This window comes from Lacerta agilis, chromosome 1, assembly GCF_009819535.1.
Source record: "Lacerta agilis isolate rLacAgi1 chromosome 1, rLacAgi1.pri, whole genome shotgun sequence".
NCBI classification, from domain to species: Eukaryota; Metazoa; Chordata; class Lepidosauria; order Squamata; family Lacertidae; genus Lacerta; species Lacerta agilis.
The window spans coordinates 127,295,067-127,307,951 of NC_046312.1; the positions used below are offsets into that span (position 1 = coordinate 127,295,067).

At 41.4% G+C, this 12,885-nt stretch overlaps 1 protein-coding gene across 38 annotated transcripts in view; it reads left to right on the forward strand.

The window, feature by feature from the left end:
• The window catches only part of MAP2 (microtubule associated protein 2), a 186,709-nt gene that overhangs the window by 63,238 nt on the left and 110,586 nt on the right, over positions 1–12,885 (forward strand). For all 38 annotated transcript variants that reach the window (XM_033170369.1, XM_033170438.1, XM_033170504.1 and 35 more), the window contains one exon: positions 9,718–9,790. The gene's annotated coding sequence lies outside the window, so the exon portion shown is untranslated. The remainder of the gene's footprint in view (positions 1–9,717; positions 9,791–12,885) is intronic.

Sequence of the window (12,885 nt, forward strand, 5' to 3'; positions counted from 1 at the left end):
AGCGAACCCTGTTCACCAGATTATGAGTCTACCACTCTTAACCACTACACCACACTGGCTCTCTAGTACCTATGGCATACTTTCAGGAGCATCAGACTTGCTTGTGGCACATTTTGCACAATGGTGTGATAAAGCCCTTAGTATTGTTTTCAGTTTGTGAAACTGAAAAGGATAAGAAAGGTCATGTTATTGTTTCCTAGTGATGTAAGTGACATTCTCTAAAATCAGCTTAGACTGATTAAACTACATAATGTAACATGGTCTATGAAAAGAGGACATGGTGTCGGTCGTCAACTGAACTGATCTGCAGAAAGTTACTGCGGATAAGACACAAAGCCTTGTTACATTCCTGACTCCTCCTGGTATCTTGACTTGCCTATTGTGGGATTCTGATGATATCTTGTGCTCCTTTAATGGCAAAAAAGAAAAAGAAAAACGTGGGTGAGGTGAATTTACCTTGGATACTGATTGAAAGATTGGGACATGAGTTTTCTTAAGCAACAGCAGCTTGATCAATCAGGTGCAAGAAGTGAGCTGAAAATGTGATCAGGTTATGCTTATATAAATGCATGGATGAAGGTATGCTATTGAATAAACCATTGATAATGTGTGGGCTAAAGTGAATGGGAATACAACAAACACATCCAGATTGCCAGAGTACTACCTAATATATAACCTTAGCAATCCTTGAAGCTGAGCCAGGGCTGGAGCAATAAACATGAATAGTATACACACATGGGCATGCTCAACTCTTTACCCTTGCCCAGTTTTAATAGTTGAATTAACAAGAAAACTCTGTGCACTTTGTTCTCCTCTGAGGACTATTCTTAAGGAGGTGGTGATATGACTCTGTAAGTGAAGATTCTGAAATCTTAATTAAGGGGGGAGGGAAGAGTGAGATCAGGAACAGGGATACAGTTTATTAAGAAAAGCTCAGAAGAATGTAATAAATGGGAGGACTTTATTTGAAGTGGCATAATTGCTTCTTTCCATGTTCGGTGATGCATCATATAAATCCCAGTTAAGGGATTTTTAAAAGCTGAATTGCTGGAGTATTTGCCTATGACAGCTATAGTCTTTTGGCACAGAGCACTTAGGAGCTCTTTCGGGCATACGCTTGGGAGTCATTTTTTGCTTAACCTGCCGTCGGCTGATGCCTGTGATGTGTTGTGCTGAGCTGAAATCGCCTTTTGGCAGTCAGTCACACCCACTGCTTTTCAGGGCTGTGTGATCCAGTGCAAAAAAAAAAAGATCTGAGCTACAATTATCTATCTATCTATCTATCTATCTATCTATCTATCTATCTATCTATCTATCATCTATCTATTTATACATACCTTCATTCATTCGAAGATCATAGGGCGGTTTACAATATAAAAACACAAAAATACACACAGTAATAACAAAAACAATACCCCCACAGCATGTGATGGGTGATCATTGCAGAGCTGGGTTAAGAACTAAATTGATTTATTAGTTTTAAATTGTTTTTAAAAAGCTAGTTTACTTTAAAAAATAATAATTATGAATTCTTGGGTAAATTCTAGCATGTAGGTCAAAAGCCAGAGCACATATTTAAATAAATAACTCAGGGAGAAGCTTGGTTGGAAGATGGGGTAGAATATCTAAATGGGGTAGAATACTTTAAATAACTGAACAGAATAACCTAAGCCTTTAGACATGAGGAAAGGCACAAAGTGAGCTGGTACAGTCAAACCTCAGTCCCCAAACGGCCCCGTTTTCGAACGTTTCGGCTCCCAAACAGCGAAAACCCGGAAGTAAATGCTCCAATTTTGGAACATTTTTTGAAAGCCGAATGTCTGGCGTGGCTTCCACTTGAGTGCAGGAAGCTCTTGCAAACCCATCGGAAGCCGCGCTTCGGTTGTCAAACATTTCGGAAGCCGAACAGGCTTCCGGAACGGCTTACATTCGACAGATGAGGTTTGGCTGTAGCAGAGTAAATAAGTCTTCCTCAGATTCTGCTTTCTCTGTCAAGCTATCCTCCAGCAGAAAATTCAGGTCAGTAGGTTTATTTATTGGCACCTCATTCTCTCTTGCTGCCTGTCTGCCTGCTGTGTTACTTTGAAAATGAGCTCTCTGAAATAAACAAGAATCCTTCCCAAGAGTAGAGCAGACAGACATTGTCAAGTAATGATAGGGGTGCTTATCCAAGTGCCCACCAAGCCAAAACACAGCTGCTGTTTCACCAAATAGTCTTGTCAGCTGCAAGAGCACCCCCCCCCATGCAGTCAGGTCTATTGTGGGGAGGGGGGTGCTGCTGATTAATGAAAGCATTCCCTACTATACTTGCAATATCTGTGCTTGGAGCAATGTGGTCAAGCATTTAAGGCCTTTAACCAATATTGATGAAGATGGTTAGTTTAAGTTTGAGAACATGGCTTTTTAATTGGCTCCAGCATGCATATTTGGTCTTGCTGAGACTAACTGGTAGCAGCGAGATGTAATGGATAAAGTGTTGGACTTGGGGAGATCTGGGTACAAATGCTTCCTCAGGTACAGTGTTCACTAACCTTAGGTAGACATTGTCTCTCTGTCTGACCCACCTCACAGGATTTAAAGTAAGGTACTTGGAGTTCCTTTGAGGATATGATAAATAAAAGATGTCTTATTTACCTCTTACGGTAACGTAAAGCAAATTAATATTCACTATGAAGGATTTCTGACAAAGTGTGAACATGTGAGACTGTTGGAAAGAGTTTGAAGTTGCTGCTTGTTACTCTGAACCCAAATGAGACTGAAATGTCACTCAGACGTATGAATTCCTGCTTATATTCAAAAGAATTGCTTGGCCCTTTAATGCAAAGTGTAGGTATGAATTAAGTTATATAAATCAGACGATAAAATCGGCAGATTGCAATGGTTTGATCCTAGTTGACATCTGCTGTCATTATGGGTGTGACGTGATAGATTTGATCCAGTGCTTGTAACTCTCCTTGGAGAAAATCCACAATTTTTTATTATTATTTTCTAGTGTAAATTAAGAATTGGGTAGATGTTAACAGGAGCCATTTTTTTTTAGTGAGTATTCCTATGGCTGTCAAAATACTGCTGAGGAAGACTGACATCTGCTCAGCAGAGATTAAAATGAAAGTGAATCATTTATCATATGGGTGTGCCCCGATACAGCATACCCTGCAACATTTCTCCAATGAAAACAGGAACATCTTGTTCTACATCAGGAAGCTTTTTCCGCATTTGATCTCCTGCACACATAGACGTCATAGACACATCAACATTGGTCACCAATAAATTTTAGCTGTAAGCTGCCTTGAGTCCCTGTCAGGGAAAAAGGCAGGATAATAATAATAATAATAATAATAATAATAATAATAATAATAATAATAATAATAATATGACCCAGTTACCTGAGAGTAAGCCCCATTAAATACAGCTAGACTTCCTTCTGAGTAACCAGGGTAAGACTCCATTTACAATAAAGAAAGAAACACTCCCCGCATTTCCTTAAAAATGGCTGGCTGCGGAAGCATTGCAATTAAAGAATAGGCTATAAAGTGGATTGGTGGTATTTTATTTCAAAATTATAGGAAGTGCTTCATATGCCAGCTTCATTATTTGGTGCAGGGATTTTATTTTCAGTATAAACAGTGCTCTGTTTTTGCACCAGCACCTGCACACACACACACACACACACACACACCATTTTTAATTGTTCTCCGAGATGTGGAGGGGAGGAAAAAGGAAAAGCAGGACATTCTGGGATCAAATCAGAAACCAAGATAGCTTCCATAATTTTGGGACTGTCCCTGGAAAATCAGAACACTTGGAGGGTATGATACAGGTGTGGGGAACCTGTGGCCCTCCAGAAGTTGCTGATCTATAACTCCCATCACCTCCAGCAAAGCATGGCCAATTGCAAGGGAGAAGCTGGAGAGCCAAAGGTTCCCCACAAATTCCCTAACCAACAATAGATGAAGAAGAGTCAATACTCTGCCCAAAAGCAGGTGCCTGGTGAGTTCTTTTAAGATGACACATAATCTCAGTGCTCTACTGTGAACTTCCTCTCATGTGTATATAGGAACATATTGTGGAATAAGGATACTAATGTAGTGCCCTCCAGATGTTGTGGGCAAATTCACACCATCCCTGACCATTGGCCATGGTGGCTGGTGCTGAGGAAAGCATGTTGATTGCTTCTCTTCTAGAACTTTAATGGGATCGCTGCTAGTGATAGAATTTCAGGTTTCCATTAGTCAGTGGCTTTTATCATCCAAGCTTCCAAGCACCTCAATTATTTCTTCATTCATTTGTTGCATTTATATCCTGCCACTCCTTTTAGGAGCTCAAGGAAGCATTCATGACCTTTCCCCCTCACTTCCAAAGGGTATAGGAATTGTATAGCTGGATATCCATACTATCAGCAATAAAAGGTCAAGGGTAACAATAAGCTACAATCAAATTTGATGTGGCATCTCTGTACCTGACCATTGCAGCTGCTGGCTGGGGCTGATGGGAGTTGTAGTCCAAAACATCTAGAGGTCCCCACATTGTCTGTCCTTGCAGTGCCACACACACACACACACACCCCATATAGCATATAGCATATAACACTCAGTTGACCTTGACCATGGCTTAGCTTGATGTGTGATTGAGCCCATGAGCCTGGGACTAGTAAGACATGTGCATAAGCAGAAGGTGATTATGGTATGTGGATCAGGCAGTAGTCCGTCTCTAGCATACCCACCTGTACAGGGGCTCAAGAGACACTGTAGTGCACTTATGTAGCATAATCATGTGGTTGTGTGTTAGGAAAATAGATGCCCTATTTCAGTCCATATGATTTCTCACAGAACACACAGGTAGGTTGTTTCTGACCACATACATCTTTCCAGTTACAGGTGGGTAGCCGTGTTGGTCTGCCATAGTCGAAACAAAATAGGAAATTCTTTCCAGTAGCACCTTAGAGACCAACTGAGTTTGTTCTTGGTATGAGCTTTCGTGTGCATGCACACTTCTTCTGAAGAAGTGTGCATTTCCTATTTTGTTTCCACATACATCTTGTTTGTCTGTGCAGCCATAGTGCAGTAACAGGCCAAGCTATATGTACATGACAAAGGCCATATGCTCTCAGTGAATGTTAATGCTTTCACAGTTTGAAGTGTTCTCAGAGTTGGAAAAAGCATAGTCCTGATCATTGCTCCGCCTCCAGAAGACCCTGTGCGATAGGGGTAGGAATGCTGAGCTGATGGAATATAAAACTAGAAAGGCAGCTATAACCCATGGTTTGCCTGCATATCCAGGCTTTCAGATTATAGGACTGAATTCAATCAAATCCTGCACAGAGTAGACCCATTGAAATTAATGAACCTAAATTCAGTGAGTGTACTCTCAGTAGGACTAGCAGTGACCATCACCCATAGTTTGGGTTCCCAGCTGTGACTAGTGTGGACTATGGTGGTGTGACATGAGAGTTGAGCCATTGTTTCCTTTTGAAAAAGAAAGAACTAATGTGTTCTTCGAGCATGTAATACCTTCACTCCTAGCTTGCATCAGGTCCTGCACTTCTGCAGACTCTACGGTGATGTAGAGTGGAGAAGCTCCAAATCAGCAACAGGGACTTTTTCCTTTTGCACATTAGGCTCAATCACACGTAGAAACCATTCACATTGATTTGGGATTGTATCCTAAGCTGTTCAGCTTGGTGGCAAACCAGGAAATGGGAGAGAAGTCCCATGCTCTTGATTTTATTGGTCTCATAAAGTGTTGTAAGAATTTACAAGCACTCGTTGCATCATAAATTACAGATAATAAAATAGCAGGTGGCACATCTTTCAAGCAGTGTATTAAAATTATTCCTCTTGACAGGATCAGCAAAACAACCCTCAAGACTCACCCCTGCCTGAGTGGCTACAAAGCAAAGCACGTTGTTATTTCAGAGAGATGTAATTTTAATGACAACTCTGCCATGCTGCTCTCTACAAAGCATTTGTAAGTGCCCCACGTTAATTATAAGTTTCAACATCTTCCTCAGCTCCTCATTTATATCATGTGGGCAATAATTGCAAAGAACAAGCATAATTTATGCAACAATTATTACATTGGTTTGGATGGCAGTGACCAAACTGTGTGAAGCTTCTTCTATATTAATCTGATAGATTAAATTTTCTCTCATTGGAGTGTTTCTGCACTGTTGATCTCAAACCAGAAGTTAAAATCGTAAGTAAAACTAAATCCTGCGGCATGTCAGATTTGATCTGAAGAGTGGCAGCGGGGAGACACAGCAATTTTTAAAGCATTGGTGAAACGGATAAGGACAGTGGTTTTCATTTTTACTTTCTTTCTCTATTTGCACACTACTTCAAAAGTGCAGGTGGTTTCAGTAGAGTAGACGACTTTAAAAAAATTCTTCACCCACAGCACAATCGGTATTGCATTATGAAAATTTTATAGTGTACAGTGGTGCCCCGCTAGACGAAAATAATTCGTTCTGCGAAAATTTTCGTCTAGCGGGTTTTTCGTCTTGCGGAGCGGCAATGGCAGCCGCGCTCCGCAAAACGAAAAAAAAAGACGAAAATTTTTCGTCTTGCGAGGCAGCCCCATAGACTTTTTCGTCTAGCGGGGCATTCATCTAGCGGGGCACCAATGTAATATCACTGTACCTGTATACAAGTTGTACAAGTGACAATAAAGTATTTCAAATTCAAATTCAAATTTCAAATTCAAAAAAACCATAGGCCCTAAGTCAGGCCACTGAAAAGTGCCCCTGTACTTTGTAGAGTTTTAGGGGAAAATTAGTAGAGTCTACCAGTGTCATATTATGAAAATTCCCGCCTCCCATTGATCTCTGTTATCAGAAGAAGAAAAATCAAGTGCAGATATTCTCAACTGTTCTGCAAATCTTTCTGCATACCAAATGAATGGAACTCCCACATCACACTTCAAGAATCGCTGCTCTAGGGTATCCACACACTCTTTAATTGTTATTATTTTGTAGAATGCCCTTTATTGGAGCTATTCTCTGCCACTGTGCATGTCCTGCAGTATATCCAAATCTGCTCCAGAGGGAGGAAAGTTCCATTTCGCAAACAAGTCATTCTGCTTGCCTAATGATTTTCTTAGTACTACACTGCATACAGCCCATTATACCCCTTCACACATGGAAGCTGCTACATAAGCCTTATTCAGGTGTTCTCACCCCCCCTTCCCAGGTATAATAACACAAATGCGAGGGGGGGGTGAGTCCACTAGCTCTGCCCCTCATTGCTGCCCCTCTGGGAGTTGGAGGGGTAGCCTTCTACTTGTGGGGGATCCTTGTGTAATTTGGCATACTGATCTTCCAGGCGTCTCTATTACATAGGGAGTCTACAAAAGGACTGCAGGCTCCCCACTGCCTCCAGCAGTTCACCTCCGACTAATGGAAAATGAGAAGGGTGGAACTGAGGATGGGGCAGAGCTAGCATGCTCATCCCATTCACACTCATGTGATTCTAATTGAATGGGGGATTAGAGAAAGTCTGGGTAGGGCTATTGTGTGTGTGTGTGTGCGTGCATGCATGCACCAGACCTAAGAAACATTAGGAAAGAAAAATTTATTCTGAGATTTACCGGTACAGGGACATAAACACAATGAACTGCTTAAAAGCAAAGGTATTAGTCCTGGCAGGTTTTAGTATTAGTATTAGTATTAGTCCTGGATGGTTTTGTTAATCCTGACATCTGTAGCAGCCCCATATTAGGTGAATGCTATGCCTGTAATATGTAAATTAGGTTTAATTAGGTTTCCAGATAGCTTTAAGCCATTTAAAATCAGACCTGGCCTTGGGGGGGGGGGTTACAAATGTTAATTGGTTTGTTTCATTTCTTACAAAATAACTGGACCAAGCAAACCTAATCTTTTTCTTATTATCTGGATCATTTAGAAGCTGCAGATCTTACTGTGCTTTGGATTATATCTGTGCCTAATAGCCACCTCTTCAGCTAATAACTATTTATGCAGCTACTTGCGCGTATCCCCTGAGCTAAACCATGTTGAATTTTTTTTTTGCTGCAGTGGCACATCAGAAGGCATGGCAAGGCTGCTAATGCTGAAGGCACTCAGATGTCTCCGCTGTATTGATCATTCTGCTGAGCCAGAGGAAGCTTAATTAATTTGTTTTAAAATTCCTCTGCATACCATGGATGGGTGTTACAAATCAATGTGAGCTAGAGTCTCGATTCCAAGCAGCTCATTATAATGCAGCTAATTACTGCATTGAGATGACTGGGGCCTTTTACTGGGGGGCTTTGCAGAAAGATGGTAGCAGCCTTGCTGTCATAATGTTTGTTATAAGGCTTCCCCATTCAAGGCTCTCTGGGGAAAACAGCCGCCTGTTCCCCACGATGCACACAGGTTTGTTCTTTCCCTGAAAAACAGTACCCTCCCGCAGCATGAGCTGTTTGTGCCAATGCGAACCAGTTTTGAAATGTATAACAAATGAGAGATCACGAACAACATTTTGCATACTATAAGACATCAAGATCAAATCCAGGTTGTTGCCAAGTGCTCACTCAGTAATCCTGGCTCTCTGTACCTGCATGAGACACACGTTTCCAAAATTGTGTTGGAGTCATGCTTTAGGTGCACATTTAGAATGATTTACATACACACCTAAAATCCGTGATGTGCAAAGCATGCTTTTTAGGAGGCTCTTCAAAAAAACAACAACCCAAAAACAAGCTAGCTTCAAAGTAAACATCACCATTTCCCAATAACATTAAACGTATCAACTCCTCCAAACTTGCAACCATACATCGGTTATGAGGAGTTATTGCAAAGTGTGTTTCATTGTCTAAGTGGAAGGTGATTTTTTTAAAAAAAAATCTTGCTTACCTTCGCAACGTCCATGTGAGGTTGCTTGTCCCTTTTTTGCAGAACTGATGCTGGGGTGCGGGAAGGTGTGAGCAAAGGCCACCCACTAAATCGGTAGCTGTGCAAAGAAGTTGCACTTTATGGGTATAGGCAAGACTGTTGGGTAAAATGTCATTTGCCCCAACAATATTTGAAAAAACCAGTCTGTTGTGATTATAGTGACTGACAAACAGAGAACACGAGTTACTAAAGCCCACCAACTTGTCTGTTATCTGATAAATCATATTTCTGATAAAGCAAACCTATGTGGTTCAAGCCAGGCCAGCAAAAGTACTCATCAAAAATACCGGTACACAGAAGTGGACTCCAGAATGAAAATGACCTAGAGGCAAATCTGTAGAGTTGGAAGGAAACACAAGGGTCATCTAATACAACCCCCCTGCAATGCAGGAATCTTTTGCCCAACATCGGGTTCGAACCCATAACCCTGAGATTCTCTACCAGAGCCAGTGTGGTATAGTGGTTAAGAGCAGTAGACTCGTAATCTGGTGAACCGGGTTCGTGTCTCCGCTCCTCCACATGCAGCTGCTGGGTGACCTTGGGCTAGTCACACTTCTTTGAAGTCTCTCAGCCCCCCTCACCTCACAGAGTGTTTGTTGTGGGGGAGGAAGGGAAAGGAGAATGTTAGCCGCTTTGAGACTCCTTCGGGTAGTGATAAAGCGGGATATCAAATCCAAACTCTTCTTCTTCTTCTACCAACTGAGCTGTATCCATTCAGTATATTGTCCAGATAATAATAAACATTTTGTAAATTACTTGTTTCTGAATGAAATGAAGCGTATCTGTTTATCGCAGGAAATCTTTATTCAAATTTATCCATTCATTTACAGGCAACTGAGGCTTTTATTGGTGTCCTGAAAACGGAGCAGAGGAACCTTCGATTGGTACTACCCACATAAATAGGTAAGCCAGTTTATCTTGCTGTTGTTTTATTTTAAAACTCTTCTTTATTTTATCCTCACAATGCAGCTTGAGCATTTATTTTGCTCCCCAAGGAGACTTGCATTTACATTACGGTCATTTAGGTTCCACACTGATTTATAGGCATGTATCCAACAAAGTTGTCCCATTAGCTCAAAGACCCCCACCTGTACTATAGAATGTCCTCTCCCTCTCCCTTCATGCCCTTGTACCCTTCCAGTCTGTTATGGATATCCCCATTCCCAACCATCATCTGGAGCAGTTTTGGGGGGTGCACATGGAGGGGAGAGGAAGTCCCATTGTACAGTCAGAAGTCCTTGTTATGACAGGATGACTTGGTGGGATGCAATCCTAGGCTCCCAGATGTTAATCATCCATATTTTTAACCAATGGGCAGATTTGGTATGTCAAGTTCCTTATACTTCGCCTTTGTCATGTTATATTTTAGCTATATTGTTGGGCACCCTGGAAAACAAAATTTATACTACAATTTTGGGATACAATGATATAAATAAACAATGTGTCCAAGAGTGAGTTGCGCATATTAAACTCATAGAATAGTCCAAACAATTCAAGACAACAAAATGGATCAGCAAAGAGTAGCATGTCAAAAAACAGCCTCCAAACCAAGCTGCACTATAGCCATTACCTGGTTTAACTTTATTAATTCATTTATTTTTGGCAAATAAGCAAAAGCCTTGCTGCCCCTGAAAGTGGCAGCTGGCTGCTTTCAACAACACCCCATGGGCTTCCTGGGGCAGAACGGCCCGGTGGGAATGGAGTTAATGATAACTGACTCTCAACCTCATTTCCTTTCTCCTCGCCGGCAACAGTAATGTTTTGGGCACCAGAGTCCCCCCCCCCCCAAAAGTGTCTTCAAAGCCTATGAGGAAGACTCAAGGCTATACTTCCAAGAAGATGAAGGAAAGACTAAAAAGGGATAAACATTATATATATATGATATTTGTTGCATATGCTTAAGACATTTTCTTCTTGGGACTGCAAACCTGTGCACACCTACTTGCGAGTAAGTCCCACTGAAATCACTAATACTCACTGGCAGAGGAAGGGGGTGCGGTGGGTGTGGTTCGCCCTGGGTGATATCCCTGAGGGGGGTGACACGCCCCTCTGGGTTGCTCGCTGTGGGCAGTGCCCTCCTGGGCCACTTGACATGGGCAGCGCCCCGCTGGGACACACAGCATGTGCGCCGCTCTGGGTGCCAGAGCAGCTAGCTCCACATCTGCTGATACTTTATCAGTAGACGTCAGTAGACGTATACAGGGTTGTACAGTAAGACCTAAAAATGTGTTCCCCCCGCTATCAAACTGGGAGGCATAGGCATTTTACTTATAAGTCCCAAAGATCTCAGAAGCCCCACTCCAGAACAACTTGGCTGCCCCTGTTGAGATATGATAGGCACCCACTATGTGCACTTTCTGGAAGCAGTTGGAAGACATTCTTGTTTAAATGTATTTAAATATATTCTTGTTTTAAACGTGTTTTTAATTGCTGTTAATTATCTTATGTATAAATTACATTGTTTCACCTTGATATGGTTGTTTAGAAAGAGATTGCTAAATTGTAGTAGGAATAATAATAATAATAATAATACTCAGGCACTATCTTATATAAACCAAGATGGCAAATTATGAATAAAGATGAACCATTCATAACAAAATTGGACAGGTTCACATGACAACAGTTAGCTTAAAATCTAGGACAAGTTCCAGGTAAATCTTTTCAGGATAGCAAGATGATTTAAGCATCTACTCGTAGCATGACAGTTTGACACAGTTAATATCTTTTGGTGAGTATTTTGGGTTTATTTATTTATTGCTTAACTTGCACATCTATTATGAAGGATTTAACACTGCAGAGCAAAAGCATTGATTGAAGGGTATTTAGTGGGGGAAGTGGAATTAGAGTCTAATCAGTATGTGGGCAAGATGTGTCCAACTTCATATTGAGTGAAGATTTCCTCAACATGTTCTGCTTAAGCTTGATTATAAAGCTTTTCAAGCCAGATATTTGCCTTTTAAATAGGGTTTAGAAGGTGTGTGGGTATCACTGCACCATTATTTGTCCATGACACTGTGTGAAATACTTGTCTAGCTTCAGACTGAGGGAGTTGGTGTTTGTGCGCAGACAGCTTTTCCGGGTCACGTGGTCAGCACGACTAAACCACTTCTGGCGCAACAGAACACTGTGTCGGAAACCAGAGTGCATGGAAACGCTTTTTAACTTCCCACCACAGCTGTTCCTATTTATCTACTTGCACTGGTGTGCTTTCGAACTGCTAGGTTGACAGAAGCTGGGGCAGAGCAACAGGAGCTCACCCTGTTGGGCAGATTCAAACTGCCAACCTTCCGATTAGCAAGCCCAAGAGGCTCAGTGGTTTAGACCACAGTGCCACCCGCTCCCCAGTAGTGAGTGCTCTTCAATAGTAGTCCCCGCTCAGGATAGTACTGGGGTGCTTTCAGTACTGTTTGCTCCTGCGAAGGTTTTGGGGCAGACATACTGCTTCATTTCCAGTCAGTGGATGCTCTACATCTTCCTGCTAACCTCTTGACGTCAGCTCCTAACACACATGCAATAATGACAATCTTCTTCTTCTTCTTCTTCTTCTTCTTCTTCTTCTTCTTCTTCTTCTTCTTCTAATTCTAATTCTTCTTCTTCTTCTTCCAAAAGGGAGTTTGAACTGAAACCTATTTTTTATTTTTCAAAATGCCCCATAAATATCCACCTTTCTGATCCAGAGAGCTTTTGGAAAGCAGAGGCCAGCCAGGAATCTGTTGGGGATACCCTAGCAAGAAGCAGGAAGTTGGTCTAGAAGATGGCCAACAAGGCCTTCTCCAACTCTTCGATTCTGTGCATTATCCTAATTTTATTGCCAAATCTTGTCTTGGATGGGCATACAAGGCTAAGTTGGATAGATAAATGCTCCCCATACCCAATATGCAGTTTTATTATTATTATTATTATTATTATTATTATTATTATTATTATTAATTTCATTTAATTTGTATGCCACTTCATATTTTAAATAAAAAATCTCAAACTGGTTTACAAGTTTGATG